Here is a 17,954-nt window from a genome sequence, read left to right as displayed (position 1 = left end):
TTAATTCACTTAATTTTGGGGCCTGTTTCCTCATCTATAAAATGGTAAAATAAAATTCACAACTACCTATATCCTTGCGTGGTTATAAAGAAAACATTTCATAAACTATTAAAAGTTATGAGAATGTAGGCTATTATTATTATGGCTATGGCTATTACTGGATACAGTTAAGTTTCAGAAGATTTGTGTTTTCTAAAATTTAAAAAAACTAAAATAACCCAACCAAAAGTCTATGGCTTTTTAGTTATATTGCTGATGTCATGGCCTAACTTCACATTTAAGCAAAGCTGTCAAATTTTTTGAAATACAAGAAATAAAATTATTAGCATTATCAAAAGAGAACGCCAGCCCTATTTCAGGGACTGTGGTACAGTAAACAAGAAAACTGGATAGAGTCAGGAGACCAGAGTATGAATCCCAAGTCTGACACTTGCTAGCTATGTGACAAGTCATACAAGTCACAGTCTCTCCGGGTTTCAGCTTCCTCACCTGTAAAATTACAATAAGCATTTGTAACCTTAAAGTACTATATAAATGTATTATCATTAGTACTCCACTTCCTGGCAGGAGTGCACTAATATCTTAAATAGTCTCCTGGTCTGAGTCTTTCCCCATTTCTAAGCCATCCTTCAGGATGCCAAAGATATCTCAAAAACCTCTACTGATCCTCATTACCTCCCCAATAAAATAGAAGCTTGATCCAGCCTAATTTTCTAGGTTATTTCATCATATTCCCTTTTACATACTCTGTATTCTGGGCAAACTGGCTTACTTCCCTGTTCCCCAATCTCATTCTGCTCTCTTTCATCTTCATTTCATATCTATTTACATCCTTCAAGACTCTGCTCAGGAGACATTCTGAAAATAATGTTCTTAATATGAAACCTAGTTATTTGTGTACATATTCCACTCCTCTTCCTAGACTAAAAGATCCCTGAAGGTAGATGAAATCACATTCTCTTCTCTCAAAAAAAAAGTTTCATCCAGCTGATAATTTGTACTGTTAGAAAAGTGGGAACATCAAATGTAAAGACATGTGTTAAACTTTCTTGTGTGTCTGTTTCCTCAACTGAAAAAAAAATACCTCACAAAGTTATTGTGAGTCAAATGAAAAAAATGTATATGAAAGCATAATGAAAAGTACAGTTTCTATGAGATGTGATTTCTCCCTCTTCACAACATTTTGTCATAGGATTTTGTTTATTTTTATGTTATTTTCCATAACATTGTGTACTGTCATTGCAATCACATTTCAGGCTATAAACTTTTAAGACCGGATTATCTCACTCATCTTTGTACTAACAACCCTCTCTCCTCTCCAGCCTACCACAGTATCTTGCAAATAGCAGAGGCTAAATATATGTTGACTAAAGTCATCGCCAAAGAATACCATTTAATTCAGTCAAAAGCTTCAACTTCCTATCCCACCAAATCTTCTAAAGAAATAATAAGTAGTAAACTTGTTTTTTAGTTTTGATTAGACTCTTAGTTTTCATTAGACCCTTTCTGCCAGTAGTGTGATGGAGAAGCAAAGTTTAAAAAACAAAAACTGATGAACAGAGGAAAAAGAAAATGCAAAGAACTTAGATCAGCATTCCGAAAAGTAATCTGGACTTGAAATACTCTTGGGCTCAAACTGTCAACAGAACATACAAATGCTGACATAGGAATATAAAATACTCCTTAGGATAATGTAGTAGGGACATTTTTGAATGAAAATTAAACCTATTTTGATAATTGTAAATTACTTAACATAATTTTGACACAATTTCTATTTCAGAGAACTATCAATAAAATCAAAATGATCATGAAAGAGGAGTTTCTTTTTCAGATATGGTTTGACTGAATAGCCATTGAGGTCCCTCCCAATGGTTCTGTGAACCCCTATTCATATCTCAAAGAACACCAGGTTCCCCAGGACATAGTTTGGGAAATATTGCCTTAAACTACTAATCCATCAACACCTGAAAAAAATCTACCAATAATGCTCACAAGCAATGTGAATAAAAATTATAGAAATCAATTCTCACATAGTCACTGACTAATCATACATAATGTAAAATTTATCACAGGGAAGGTCATTTACATTGTTAGGTGACTACAGTAGGTTATTAAGAATACAGAATTATTATTACACATTGTTAAGAGGTAAACAAAAATATCATTCCTATTCTTAAAAGCCACCCCATCATACAAAAGCATATGCATATTTGAAAGTATAAAATTGTGGAAATCTTAGAAGAAAATCTACTTATGTAGAAAGCATAATCATAATACTTATTTCTGAAGCAGGAGACAAGTATATTTAATATTCTTCTATTAAAATGAACTGTGACACCAAAGTAGTGAAATACTAACTTTTATTCACTTACGTTATAGTTCTATACTTATAAACCAAGTACTGGTATGTCAACAGGACAGCCTTACACAGAAGTGTATTTTTAGTTGATGTCTGTCAAGTCAAGAAGCATTTCTTAAGCAGCTACTATGTGCCTAAAAGTGCACTAAGCAATGTTTGCCCCCAAAAAATCTCATTTTCTGCCTTACATACTATAATTTTTAATGCAAAGTCAGCTTACTTGTTCAGTTTTGCTTGATTACAACAACTAAGATTTGTACATACGAGTATCAGAATAAAAGGTAATAAATATAGGTTTGAAGCAACTTCTAATACAACAATAAAAACCTATCAAATCGGGTTTCCATGTTAATTAGCAGCATAAAGCCATTTCGTTCAAAACGTCTTAACTACAAATGCATTCAAAAAAGGGCTATTTTATTATTGTTTTCATAGAGTTATTCAGATTGTTACCGAATGTCTAAAGATACAATCCTCCCAGAAATTTTAAAATGTGGAAAAGGGTAACATTATCTCAATCTCCAGACATAACCATAGGACTTCTCCAAACTTAAAACAATTTAAGGAAGTCAGTCAATCAACAAGCATTTATTAATTGCCTGTCATGGGCCAAATAAAGTAAAAATAAGTTTTAAAAAAACTAGGAGAGAGGGAAGGGAAAGAGTCTAACAAGTCGTGTCAACTAGCAGTCACTGGCACAGAGTCGCTTAATAAATGTTTACCGATTGTTTACAGTTAATTGACTGACTGGTCTACTATGTGGCAGGCACTGTGCTAAAATGCTAGGTATACAAAAAGGTGGCAACAACCATCGCTGCTCTCAAGGAACGTTCTTCTAGATCAAAGATTTCTGCTACACGACACTCACATTTCACCTCCAGTTGGGGGGGTGCAGGGCTCAACCTCCTGCCCTACATGACCCCGGACCTTGAAGTTGTCCAGCCCCGCTGCCTATCAATGCCGAGGAGCGACGAGCCGGAGCTGGGAGTCTCGGGCTGCCTATCTGAGGGCGAGGAAGCCCCTAACCCACGTCTGGCCCCAGCTTCCCGGACCCTTGCGAACAGCCCCAAGCCCACGTCCAGCAGCTGCCAGGCCTCTATCGAGACTTGTTGTCAGCCCCGAGGCTGGGGAGCGGGACCGGCTCGCCATTGCGGGGCTTTCCCGAGAGAAGGGCCGCGGGCCGCGGGCCCCCGGCAGGTGCCTCGCTCCGCTCGGAGCTCTACGGGCCAGCCGAGCGGGGACAGCGGTGACGGACAGGCGTCGGCCCCGCAGCCGGCTGGTCTCCTGGCCCCGCCCCGCCTCCGACTAGCCGCCTCGGTCCCACCCCGCGCCCCCTCCTCGGCCGCCGCTCACCTGAGAGTGTCGCCTCCGGCCCCGGCGGCGCCGGCTCATCCCGTGGGGCTGGGCGGGAGGAGCAGCGACGACGCCCCCGCCCGGCCTGTCCGCTGGGTTGGGACAAGCGGCCGGCCCGGCCCGGCCCGGCCTAGCACCGGCTCCCTCCTCGACCCGCCGGCCGGCGGGGAGGGAGAGACGCTGAGGAGGGAGAAGCTGGCTTCCCCTCCCGCGACAGCGCAGCCTCCGGCGCTTCGGCTCGCCCGGACTCTCTCTGGCTCTGGCCCGGCTCCGCTCCTCCCGCCGGGAGTCACTTCGGCGGCGGCAGGGGCGGCGGAGGCGGCGGCGGCAGCTCGGTCGCCATTACAGACCAACAACTGACACGGAGGAGGAGCTGCGGCGGCGACGGAGGCGGAGGCAGAGGCAGCGGCGGCGGCGGCGGCAGCGGCGGCAGGCGCGAGGCAGGGCGGGAGCAGTCCCGGCCCCGGAAACCTCGCGAGCACTGCCCCGAGACTCCCTGCTCCAGCCTCAACTTTCCGCGACGGCCATGACGAGTGTGGCTGAAACGTGAGGACCGGCGCGGAGGGAGCCAGCGGACACCATGTTAGGCGTGGCTCAGGTTTGAGCACCTAGTAAGTGCAGTCTAAATTCTGTCCGCATCTGTGTGCTAATGTATCCTCTTCCCTCTTGCGCATTTCACCCTGGGGGCAGGGAGACAGGTTTTGTGCTGTGATTGGGCAGCTTGGAAACCACAAAACCGAAACTGACAAGATTTAAAGGTACGAGGCGATGGTGGTGTACTTATTGGCTACGGGATGTACCAGGAAGAAAGATGCATTTTGGATTCCAGAGGACTCCGAGTTCGAATTCCTCACTCCGCTACTTCTAGCCTTTCTGGAACTCAGTTTCCCCATGTATAAAATGAAAGTAGTTAGACCAGGTACTCTGCAGTTTCTTCCAGAGTTAATTCAATTATCCCATGGCCCTCGTCCAGGATTTTACCATCCTGTATTTGATCAATCCAGAGGACTCCCAGACTCAGGCTAGTAAGTAGTTAGGCGTTGCTGCCGATGTTTTGATTCTGTTACTTAAATGTCAATCCCTAAGAACTCAAAATTATCTTGACATGAGTCGAGGATAGAAGGAGAAGGAAGAAGAAGAAGGAGAAGGCCTAGGAGGCGGAGGAAGAACCACCATCTTCACTTAACATCCTCCTCTTCTTGAGCTTTCTGCAGCCTTTGACACTGTTGATCACCCTCTTCTCCTTGAAGCTCTTCTCTCTAGGATTTTGGGCACCACTCTCATCCTGGTTCTCTTCCTACCTATCTGAATGCTGCTTCTCTCTCTCTCTCTCTCCTTTGCTGGATCCTCCTCCAGATCACACGTTCCAATGGTAAGTGTTTTCAGGGTTCTGTCCTAGGACTTCTTCTCCTCTCCTTCTTTACTTGGTGATGGAATCAGCTCCCATGGATTTAACTGTCATGTCTATGCTGATAATTCTCAAATCTACCTCTCCTGCCCAAACCTCTCTACAGCCCTCCTGTTCACATTTTCAGATGCCTTTCAGACATCTCAAACTGGATGTCCAGTAGATATCTTAAACTCAACATGTCCAAAACAGCACTCATAATTGTTTCTCCAAACCCTTCTCTATTACTATTAGCGCACCTCCATCTTCTCAGTCTTCCAAGCTTGAAACCTAAGAGTCATCCTAGATTCCTCACCATCTCTCATACTTCACATCCAGTCTATTGGCAAGGTCTTTTGAGTTCATCTTTGCAGCATCTCTCCAATAAGCCTCCTATCAGCTTCTCTGATACTGCCACCCCTTTGGTGCAGGCCCTCACCTAGACTATTGCAATAGCCTTGTGGGAGGAGTCTGCCTTCAAGTCTCTCCAATCCATCCTCTATTCAACCACTAAAATGATTTTCCTAAAGTTCACACCTGGCCATGTCACTCCCTCCTAAACTCCAGTGGCTTTCCATTGCCTCCAGAATCATAAACAAAGCCTCTCCATCTAGAATTCAAAGCTCTTCATAACTTAGCCCTCCCTTTCCTTTCCAGTCTTCTTACACCATTCCATCCCTCCACCTTTTGATCTGGTAATACTGGCTTCTTTGTTGTTACATGAGCAAGACACTCCTCTCAGCTCTGGGTATTTTTTTCTTGACTGTCCCCCATAACTAGAATGCTCTCCCTCCTTGTCTTCACCCTCTGGCTTCCCTGGCTTCCTTCAAGTCCTAACTAAGATCCCATCTTCTCCAGGCAGCCTTTCCCAACCCCTTTTAATTCTAGAGCCTTCCCTCTGTTATTTCCTTTTTATTCTAAATATGTTTATACATATTTACTTGCTTATTGTCTCCCCCATTCTATTATGAGCTTTTTGAGAGTAATGATTCTCTTTCACCTCTTTTTGTATAGCTATTGTTTATCACAGTGCCTGGCATGTAGTAGGCATTTAATAATTGCTTATTAGCTTACTGAGGGAGGATTCCAAACCAGGATTTCCTGATTCCAAGTCCGTGTTTGATCTACTGAGCCAATGTTGTACCCAACCTGTAGGCAGCAACCCAATCAGAATAATGGAAGTCTATAAATCTTTAATATTATATATCATTTTATATATATATATATATAAAATTATAAATCTGTAATAAGCAAATGTAACTTCTGTAGACTGAACCCCAGCCCCATACCACTAGCTAATCTATTAAACATTTCCAACAGAATGTCCAATAGGTATCTCAAGATAAATATGTCCAAAACAGTTGAGTTGATCCTCAAAAGCCTACCCATTTTCCTAGCTTCCATTTTTCTATTGAAACTATCCTACTGTTGACCCAGGTTTACAACCTCAAAGTCATCCTCAACTCTTCCCTCTCCATCACCATCCATATGCAGTTAGGTGCTAAATGTTGCTAATTTTACATTTATAAATCTCTTGGATCCATTCTCCCTACTCACACAGCCTCTCTTTTAGTTCAGGCCAGTATCGTTTCTTGATTGGATTATCACAATAGCTCCCTAACTGTTCTCAAAGCCTGTAAACATCTCCCTTCACACAGCCATCAAAGTGATATTCCTAACGCACAGTCTGACCATTTATCACACCCCTGCTCAAGAAACTCCAGTGACTTTGTACATTCCCCATAAGAATGTGAGCTCCCTGAAGTCAAGGAGTATACTTTTTGCCTTTTTTTGTATCCTGAATATTTAGTCAATAAACATGTATTAAGTGGCAAGTATATGCCCAGCCCTGTGGTAAACACTGGGGATACAAAGAAAAACAAAAAACATCCCTTGTTCTCAAGGAGCTCACAGTCTAATGGGAAATACAATATGGAAACAACTCTGTACAAACAAGCTATGTACAGGATAAATTGGAAAATATTAAACAGAGGGAAGGCACTAGAATTAACAGGGATTGGGAAAAGCTTCCTATAGAGATGAGATTTTATCTGGACCTTGAAGGAAGCCAAGAGGCAGAGATGGGCAGAGAAAGAACTCCAGATAAGAGGGGTAACCACTAAAAATTACTGGAGTTAGGAAATGGAGTATCTTGTTTGACAGAAAGCTAGGAGACCAGTGTCACTGGATCATAGAGTATGTGAGGTGGCGGTGTAAGGTAAAACAGAAAGGTAAGAGGGGGCAGGGTTAAAAAGGCTTTGAATGCCCAACAGAGAATTTGACCCTGAAAGGGATAAGGAGCCTGGTACACAATAAATGCTTAATAAATGATTATTGATGAATTGATTGTCTCTAGGATAAAAGAGAAACTTCTGTGTTTGGCATATAAAGCCTTTCCCAATGTGCCTGCGGCCTACCTTTCCGAGCTTATTACACATTACTTCCTATCACAGGCTCCTGTACCCCCACAAGGGTCGGCCTTGACTGTGTCTAGGCATTTTCTGTGTGCCCTACCATCCTCCACCCCAACATGCTTTGTAGCTGCCTGATGCTGTAGTCTAGGACCACTCTAGTGGAGAAGAAATCCCCATGAATAATGATAACCTACTGGAACTCATTCCTCAGTGATTGACATATTTCCACCTTATCATATCCACCCCATGATTCCAAAGCTTCAATTGCCATTATTCAAATCCTATTATCCATGCCCCACTGACCTCTCCTTTATTTATATCACTTTTAACCCAACTCCACCAACCTCTAACTGTAAAGCTACCCAACCCTTCTACTATGCTTTCTGGAATGCCTGCTCCATAGGTAACAAACTGAACTTTATCTTAAACCTTTTCCTTTATCACTCCTTCCATCTTCTTTCACTCAGTAGCTCCTTCCTGATGTACAGCTTCCTTGGCTGCCCTTTCCAGCAAGGTTGCACTTTCACTCATACCACCAGCTCACTGGTCTTGGGAGAAATGGATTACTCCTTGCTCCACATTGCCATTTATAGGCTCTCCCTCTACCACCATTACTCAATAACCTCTCCTCCTTTGAGATTCATTCAGTCTATATCTATCACACAAGATTCTGGTAGCTGTTTTCTATAGACTTCTAAGACATTCTCCTTCCTTCCTCGATGAGTTAAGAACCTGGCTCACAGTCTTCCTCTCCTCCCCAACTACTTCATACTAGGGCGATTCAGCATACATTTTGATACTCCTTCAAATACCCTAACTTCCCATTTCCTCAATTTACTCAAAACCTTAAACTGCCCAATTCTTCCGTTTACTCACTTCCCTTCCACTCCACCATAGTTATGCATCGATTAAATCCAATTCACCCCATGATGTCATCGGTCCTCCTCAAAAAAGAAGGGCAAACAACAGCTACACACAGATAGTCATACCCTTGATCTTGCTATTGCCTCGAAGTCTTCCGTATCCATATTCAGTAACTCCGAAATTCTGCATGTTAGGTCTGACTTTATCATCTCCCCCAGCTTCCGTCCAATAGACTCCAGTGACTCTGTTATCTCCAGTATGAAATATAAAAGCCTCTGGCATTCAAAGCCCTTCATAACCTGGCACACTCCTACCTTTTCATTTTTTTTACATTACCCCCACATACTCTGATACCCAGGCACACTGGCCCCCTTGCTGTTTCTCTTACTCACTCTACCGACTCCAAGTATTTTCATTATATATCCTCCATACCTAGAATTCCCTTCTTCCTCATCTCTACCTCTTGTTTTCTCTGGCTTCCTTGAAGTCTCAACCAATGCCCCACATTTCTGCAAGAAGTCTTTCCAGTCCTACTTAATCTTCGTGTCTTCCTTATGAGATCACCCCCAATTTATACCATATATCTTTTGTTCATCCAGAGGGTAGGAATTGGGCTGCGTCGTGAGGGAAGCCAAGAAAACTAACAGGCAGAGGTGAAGGGACAAAGCATCTCAGGCGTGAAGGACAGCTAGTACAAAGGCATGGAATTCCCTTCCTCCTCCTCTCTGCCCCTGGCTTCCCTTGCTTCCTTCAAGGCCCTTCTAAAATCTCCTCTAAGCCATTCCCAATCCCCCCTTAATTCCAATGCTTTCCTTGTTGATTATCCCATTATATATGTACATAGCTTGTTTGTTGTTTATATGTTGTCTGCCCCATTAGACAGTGAGCTCCTTGAGAACAAGGACTGGTTTTTTTTTAAATATCCCCAGCATGTACCACTATACCTGGCACATAGTAGGCACTTAATACATGCCATTTGATGCTGGAGGGGATGTTTGAAAATTGGGACACTAATGCATTGTTGATGGGAGTTGTAAACTACTCCAAATATGCTGGAGAACAATTTGGAACTATGCCCAAAGAGCTATAAAACTGTGCATACCCTTTGACCCAGCAATAGCCTTACAAGGTCTATATCCCAAAGAGATTAAAAAAAAGGAAAAGGGCCTATTTGTACAAAAATATTTGTACCAACTCTTTTTGTGGTGGCAAAGAATTGGAAATCAAGGGGATGCCCATTGATTGGGGAATGGCTGAACATGTTGTGGTATATGATTTTATGATAGAATACTGTTGTGGTATGAGAAATGATGACCAAGACATATGAACTCAAGCAAAATGAAGTGAAGAGGACATTGTACATAATAACAGCAATATTGTAAGGATGACCAATTGTGAAAGACTTAGCTACTCTGATCAAAACCATGGTTCAAGATAAATCCAAAAAACCCATGATGAAAAGTGCTATCCACCTCCAATGAGAAAACTGATGAACCCTGACTTCAGGTTGAAGCATACTTTTTTTTTTAATTCTCTTTTTCTTGTTTTATTTTTTGGCTGTGTTTTCTTTTACAACGTGGCTGATACGGAAATATGTTTTGCGTGAGTTCACAAATATGATCGATATCAAATTGCTTCCTTTCTTAGGGAGGAAGGAAATTTGGAATTAATTTTTTTAAATTATGTTTAAAATGTTTACATGTAATTAAGAAACGCTTAATGAAATAAATAAAAATATTTTTTAAGTAAAAATATTTTTTAAAAATAATGCCATTTGACTGAATGACACTCAATATTCCAGCAAAACTGGCCTCATTGTTTCGCAAACATATCATTTCATCTCCTGTCTCCAAGCCTTTGCACTGACTGCCCCCATGCCTGGAATGCATACCCTCTTCACCCTTGACTTTTAGAATTCTGGATTCCTTGAAGACCTTGCTCAACAGTCCTTCTACATGAATAAATTCTTGTTAACTGAGACTACCTTTCTTGATTTTCTTAGCTGCTACAACCTTCTCTCACCTTCCCCCCAGATTACTTTGTGTTTACCCTGTACACATTATCTACTTAGCTATATACATGTTGTTTCTTGCAGTAGAATGTGTGCTCCTTGAAAGTAGGAACTATTTCACTTTTGTCTTTGTATATCCCCAATGACTCCTATGATGCCTTGGTGCATAGATGTAGGGATGTTTTTTGTCAAACTCATTCTTTGTTGTGAGTCTAAAATTTTCAGGATGACATTGTTACTGAGTTAAAGGCAAGCAAGATGGGCAAACTGTGGAGGAGCTGGAACTGATTAGTAAGGGTTTTCTTTGATAAGGAATAAGATAAAGGAATATAGATTTGACGTGAGCCACTCAGAAAGAAGATAGCTAGAGAATTCTTCAGCACATCAAGTTAGGATAGAGAAAATAGACTAGATAGGGGGAATAAGCTAAAGAAAGAAGAAAACCAAATTTGAACTTTGTGAGATCATGGTCACAAAAGGGACTTATTCCAATAAAAAGGCTGCAAACACACACACACAGACACATACACACACACACACTCATGCAAAATTAAAAAACCTTGAACCCAACACATTAGAAACACTAGGAAGGAATCAGGCAAAATCTTAAACTAGGAGATCCTAACTCAAATGTTAACCCACAAGAAAGAATGGAGTGATAGAAAGAAAATGAGTGAGAGGAAGATGGCAAGAAGGTAGTAGCAATAGCCCACCTGGATAAAGAGTAAAAAGTAACATTGATGACCAGCAGCAGAGAAGACCTGGAATGAAGAAAGCAGTCTCCTGGAAGGAAGAGAGAGAAGAGAAGAACAAAAGTATCACCACAATAAGTCTAGGTGTCATCAAGCAGCACACACTGAGGCTGGCAGAACACAGAACACCTCTGAATCTACTAACAATGGGCAAGGGACTAAACCTGTTTCTTGTACAAAGGCTCACACTTCTAGCAAAGGGAAAGTTGCCTGGAAGAAAAGCATACATGATATGTCCTAACAAGCAAGGGAAGTTTTTACCTTGAGGAGAATGGGGTACATTCCAACCAGTCTTCTGTGACAGTAGAGCTGCTGCTTACTCGCTCCTAGCAATAAGCTAAAGTCCCACACACTCTTCCAAGAGAAAGGATCAACATGCTTTTCTCCTCCAATGTTGTCCCCTCAGTCTCTTCTACAATAAAGATGTTAGGATCCTATGCTAATGTCCCGAATGGTCAAAAAGTATTAGACCCACTACTGACCCTAAATATGGAAGTACATGGGGCATAGCTAGAGTTGTCTAGGTCTGGGTCAATTCAGAACAGATAATGGAAGTACTTCAGCTCATATCCTTTCGTCAAAAACTTTCTGACCCAAACATGGGCTGTTATTTCAGCAAACTTACATTTATATAGTAATAGAATGGCAAATAGAAGCTAGAATGCCATGAAATAGTGATTGTGAGAACTCTTACTGCAGGCATAGTATTGAGCATTTAGGACTAGTAATTGTGGATAACTCCCTCTAAAGTCTTACTCCAAAGCTTCATCATAGTGTGGAGATAACTCTGAGTTCCCAAATGCCATGACAGTGCTCTTATAGGCTCCATCATTTTGAAAAAGCTTCAGGTATGAGCCCAGTGACAGACAGTATGCCTATCATCTGAGGGCTATTGTAAATTCAGAGAGCCACCAGGGGTTTGGTTATCAGGCAATGATTTCTAAACCACTTCAGTTCAATAAACTGTCTACTAAAGCATGGAACAGGTTTCAATTTGCATCAGTGAATGGAGCTGCAGATCCTTGAAGTATTGAAATACTTTTGAAAATAACTATAAAATATATGTATTTTATTCCAGGGGATGAAAAATGTACTTTTTTGCAAACCACAATTGTTCTATTTCTTGTTACTTGTATATTCCATTTACTTATCTTTTTTTACTTCAGTGTTGTATTTAGTAAAACTTGGTGGGAGGTGATTAATAAGTGTGGGGAATTCCTGGTGTGAAAACACTGTCCACAGATACAAATTAGAAACTCATCTGTAATTTATATTCTTAGAGGATTTCCAGGGATGCTGAAAGGTAAACTGACTTGCTGCCTCAGACATCACTAATATATGTCAGAGACAGGATTTGAACTCGTGTCTTCCTGACTCCAAGACTAGCCCTCTATTCACTATGTTGTCTGTCTTAGTAAGAATGTACCTAAGTAAAGTCAGCTGTTCACTTGATGAGGTTTCCAGTAAAAATGAATGCTCAACAAAACCAATCTCCTGGCTGTACTCATGACTGATGCAACTCATTATTAAGGCCATGATTCAGACATGATGAATAGTCCTGAAATGATATACAGTGACAAGCATACTGTGTGATACTTACACAACTGTGATATTTAATTCCTTGTCAGAAATATCATAATGCAGAACATCCTTTGACTTTCTTTGAAGTGTTGCCCTAGCTGTGCTTACAAGTCATTTGTAATTGCATCACTCTTAATTACCACAGATATTGAATCTAAAAAGGGGAAGAGGATGAGAAGCCTTATGAACGGACCACAGATCTGACCCAGAATGGAAAGTCCCATGTAACCCCTGCAATTACCAAACGTTTTAGTAAATAGGAAGTTGGAATTAACAGTTGATCAGTGCATCCCCAAGGAAGCCTTCAAACTTCTCCAAAATTGAGCAAGAGCTCAACTGAACACACCACAAAACAACAACTTGAGATAGGGAAACGCTATTATTGAACAGTTTAGAAAAATGAAAACAGAATACTCCTCATATCTTGATTTGGTTTATTACATATTATTGACCCATGCATGGTCATCACAGGGCACTGAAGGGTAGGGGTCCCAATCAACTGGTTCTTCTCCCATACAATGATGGGAAAACTCCCAGCTCTTGCTCCCCTTTCCCTTGGGATTCAGAGTTGACATCTATTGAAGTGAAAACACTTTTCTCCCCTACTGCTTCTCCTCATACTCTCATCTCTATTCTATTCACCTCAACCCTATCCTCTGGAGTCCATACCTTTCTCTGCCCTTTCATTCTGTTGTGCCATCAGAAAGTTCCACTCCATTGTTAACAAACACCCATTCATCACTGCCCATCTTTTTAACTTCTTGAATTAAAGAAACCTGAAGAGGAATAAGAATAACTCTTGCTTCTCAATGCCACTTCCAGATTGTCCCTTTGGCATAGTTGCTCAGCAACTTCTGTTTGAGATTTGGTCTCTCCAGACATGTCATAAAATCCAGCTCTGTGTTTCAGGAGAAAAGAGAAGAAAACAAACTTCTTTTTCAAGATGTTTAATACCTAGCCCACAGCTTTCCTCTTCACCCTAATCCCTGCCTTCATGCTAGGGACTTCAGTACATACCTCATTGTCCCTTCAAATACTCGAGTGTTCCTCTACCACTTCACTTCCCCTAACCTACCTACATCTTCATTTCACCTCATTCATTCTTAGGGATGCTCATGCCTTTGGTTTCATCATTATCTTTAACTATGCTCCCTCTATAATACAGAAGTCTGAAATTCCTTTCACTGATCATAACCACTCACCCTTCCATCTCTCCCCTGCATTAGTGGTTCATTCACTCAACAAGCATGTATTAGGCATCTTCTATGAGTCTGACCAGCAAGGGGCACTGCTGGCTACTTACATGATCCTGTTTAACCAGAAGGACCAGAAATCAGCAATCACATTCCATCCAGCATCAAAGAGAAACAGGCTCCAGGTGATTCTCAGAAAGCTGATAACTTCCATTCTTTAGCTCCACTGCCTTTCTAGGTGACAAGATCTACTTGTTAGTCTAGGAGTGGGGTCTGTGTGAAATTCACTGCTATATTTCTTGGCTCAACCCCTGCCTACTGGGAGACTTTGCTTTCTTTCTTTGATCCTGTGTTTTAACAAACATTGGTCATGTGATTGTGGCAAAATGACGTGGACCGTGTAAAGGTGGCTTAACTTAATGTAATTCACAGAATCAAAAGAGCAAAAGGAATAAATCAAATATATTAAAACAACTCCCATATGTATACCTCTGGCTCCTCCCAAATCCAGGTAATCCTAAACAAATCTATAGGCATATCCCTGACCCAGTGGTTCAAGGGACACATTTCAAGTGCTTAGACTCATCCCCCCCACGTCAGCCATTCCTGCTTGGGAGCTAGCCACTGTTTCCTGGCTGCTTTTCCATTCATGGCCTTCCAAAGGGTCAGTGTCCAGTCAGCAGGGCACTGATTATTCTTCCTCACAATTTTTCTTATTTAGCACTCTGTCACTGGCTTGGATCTCTAATCCTACTTTTTGACCATTTCCTGAAGCAACTGGTTTGTCAGCTGAATTATATAGGATCTGAATTATTCCTTGAAGCTTGTTCATTGCTAGCAGAGTGATGGAGTGTGCTCAAAGAAAGACATTGGCATGGAGACTCTTCCCATACCCACACTGCATTCTCCTGTCCTGGAGCTCCCTCTTCTTGGATTACTCGAGCTCTATCATTTCTGCCCCAGCGGTTACACTTTCTAACAGATTTGGTCATTCCCTTTTTATCTGCCTCCTCCTGTTTGATAACTACATTCCTATCCCATTAGTCAAGTAGGTAAGGCAAAGAGCTAGGACATATGCAAGACTCTATACTAGATGCTAAGGATACAAAGAAAACAATGAAAATGTTCCTTATCCTCAAGAAACTTACATTCTTCTGGAGGGAAATAACACAGATAAATTGATGTACACACACACACATACATACACATACATATATATATATACACACATATATAAACTTATATATGTAAAATATATAAACTGTTATAAACATTATAATGGGGAAGGGGGAAAGGGAAGTAGTAATACGTAGAAGGATCAGGAAGAGTCTTGGGTAGGAGGTAGCACCCAAGCTGAGCCTTAAAAGCTAGGTATCGACAGAGACAAAAGTGAGGATGGAATTCTTTCTAAATCTGGTGGACACTCTATGCAAAGAAAGGACATGAAATGTCAGTAGACCAATTTGGCCAGAACATTGTGAGGGGGTAATATGAAATCAATTTGGAAAGATTTCTAAATCCCTTCTTTGTTCTCAATCATTCCTGCTCTGGTATGACTTCCCACTCTTCACTATTTTGACCCTGTGTTTAGCCTGATCAATTATATGCTATCCTCTACCCTTGAATCCCTTGCACCCACCTGCTATTGCCAGACACACCTTGCAAAAACCTCAACTTTGGGTTATTCCCATTATCTACCTTCTCCACTTCTACTCTCATGCAGCTCTATGTTAATGGGGAAAGTATACCACCATGCTGATTGGTTCTATTACAGATTTATATTATCTAATCTCAAATGATCCCTCATTACTGTATAGAAATTCTTTTATTCTTCCCTTATTGACTCTCAAATTTTCCCAATCAGTTACTGTAAATCACATCACATCTTCTATCTTCAACACTCCTTCCCTCTCTAGAGAGCAATTTGGCTCCTTCCCTCTTCCACCCTACTGTATACCTCAACACATCCCCATTCTTTATTTCATTGCTTCAGTCTCAGAGGAAGAGGTGATACTTCCCCTTGCCAAAACCAGCCCCACTACTTATGCTCTTGTTCTTAGTTCCCCCAAATGTCTTCAAGATCCTTACCCTTGGGGCAGCTAGGTGGTGCTGTGGATAAGAGCTCTGGCGTTGGAATCAAGAGGACTTGAGTTCAGATGTGACCTCAGACCCTGGGCAAGTCTCTTAACCCTGATTACCTCACCAAAAAGCAAAACAAAAACAAAAAAAACCCTTACCCTTTCAGTTACCTGCTCCTATGGGTTTCATTATTATTTGGATATCTTCCAGATCTATCTATCTAGTCCCTATTTCTTTCCAGAACTTTGGTACTGCAACATCAACTACTGTCCCAGAATCTCAAACTTAATATGTCTAAAATGGAACTAATTATATTCCCCCAAAATTCATCCCTCCTCCAAACTTTCTTATTTCTGTTGAGGTTATCACCACTCTTCCAGTCACCCAAGTTTGCAATCTCTGAGTCATCTTTAACTCTTTTTTCTTCCTCATTCTCCACATTCAGTCAATTGCCAAGTCTTGTCAATTTTATCTTTATAACATCTCTTTTTTGATATTTATATAGCCCCTATCCTAGTTCATCATTGGTCTTCTGGAATGGTGATTGGTCATCGAATTGATCAAAATTCTTAAGTCTTTCAAAGTTGTTTCTCTTTACAATGTTGTTATTATTGTGTAAAAGCTCCAGGTTTTGTTCAATTCATTCTGTACCAGTTCATACAATTCTTCCCAGGTTTCTTTAAACTGATTACTTTAGTCATTTCTGATGGTACAGTCATTCCATAACACTCATGTACCATAATCTATTTAGTCATTCCCGAATTAGTTTCTTAGTTTCTTCCTTGCCATTACAAAAAGAGCTGCTATAATTTTTTTTTTTTTTTTTTTGGTATGTAGGCAGCTAGGAGGCACAGTGGATAGAGCCTTGGACTTGGAGTCAGGAAGAAGTAAGTTTCAAATATGACCTCAAATACTTACTAACTCTGTGACCCTGGGCAAGTCACTTAACCTCACTTTGCCTCAGTTTCCTCATCTGTAAATTAGGTATAGTAGGATAATAATTGCACTTACCTACCACAGTTGCTGTAAGGATCAAATGAGATAATATTTGTAAACTGCTTAGCAGAAGAGCTTGGCTAACAAATGCTCTAAATCTAAATCTAGTTAAATGAACCATAAATTTAAGCAGATGAAGGATTTTTAAAATGATTATTTCATTGGACACTTCTGTTCACAGATGACATTGTGTTGACGTGAAGCACCTAGTGGCACAGTGGATAGAACTCTGGACCCGGAGTCAGGAAGACCTAAGTTCAAATCTGGCCTTAGACACTTGCTAGCTGTGTGACCCTGGGCAAGTGACTTAATCACTATTTACCTTAGTTCCTCATCTGTAAAATGGGTATAATAATAACATCTACCTCCCTGGCTTGTTGTAAGGATCATATGAGATACGACATGTAAAAGTACTTAACATAGTACCTGACACACAGTAGACATTTTATAAAGGTTTATTCCCTTTTCTCCCCCATTGATTGCATCAAGCCCTAAAACACTTTACAGTCTCCTAAATGAGATTCATAATCACTCCAAGGAATTTTTCTTGACTGTATACACAGTATTAAGGCAAAAAGATAAAGAGTGTCTCTTGTCCAGACTAGGAGATGATATTGGATGGACAATTCATAGAGCTCATCTATCAATACATCCAGGAGGTGGGTGGCATACATCCTCACTGGACCTTTGGAATGGTGATTGGTTATTGCATTGATCAGAAAATACAAATATTTTGGACAGAAATTGCAAGTGGGCAGTGGACTGGACCCAGAATTGAAGAGGGAGCACAGTGAGGCAAATTTCTCTTGAGAAAATGTACCATGTTTTTATGACCACAAGCTTCTCCCTGAAACAAAGACCCATGTTTTTAGTAATATCATTCCAGTGATACTATCCAACTTTGAGATACAGAATACTATATTCTCTGAAGAACTAAGAGGATTTAAGTAAACCTGAAGGTCACC

The 17,954-nt window shown here is 41.0% G+C and overlaps 1 protein-coding gene and 1 long non-coding RNA gene across 4 annotated transcripts in view; one reads left to right on the top strand and one right to left on the bottom strand.

Annotated features, from left to right (window-relative positions):
* Window positions 1–3,759, bottom strand: part of CEP350 (centrosomal protein 350) — a 160,457-nt gene extending 156,698 nt beyond the window's left edge. For all 3 annotated transcript variants that reach the window (XM_027868604.1, XM_027868606.1, XM_027868605.1), the window contains exon 1: window positions 3,713–3,759. The gene's annotated coding sequence lies outside the window, so the exon portion shown is untranslated. The remainder of the gene's footprint in view (window positions 1–3,712) is intronic.
* Window positions 3,760–4,239: 480 nt separating this feature from the next.
* On the top strand, window positions 4,240–17,257 carry LOC114047627. Its single transcript, XR_003569640.1, has 3 exons — window positions 4,240–4,323; window positions 16,831–16,880; window positions 17,171–17,257. It is a non-coding gene; the product is annotated as an uncharacterized LOC114047627 (long non-coding RNA).
* Window positions 17,258–17,954: the final 697 nt, after the last annotated feature.

This window comes from Vombatus ursinus, unplaced genomic scaffold, assembly GCF_900497805.2.
Source record: "Vombatus ursinus unplaced genomic scaffold, bare-nosed wombat genome assembly UNPS02014789.1, whole genome shotgun sequence".
NCBI lineage: Eukaryota > Metazoa > Chordata > Mammalia > Diprotodontia > Vombatidae > Vombatus > Vombatus ursinus.
The sequence above is the reverse complement of the archived record's forward strand: the minus strand, read 5'-3'. Positions and strand labels throughout refer to the sequence as shown.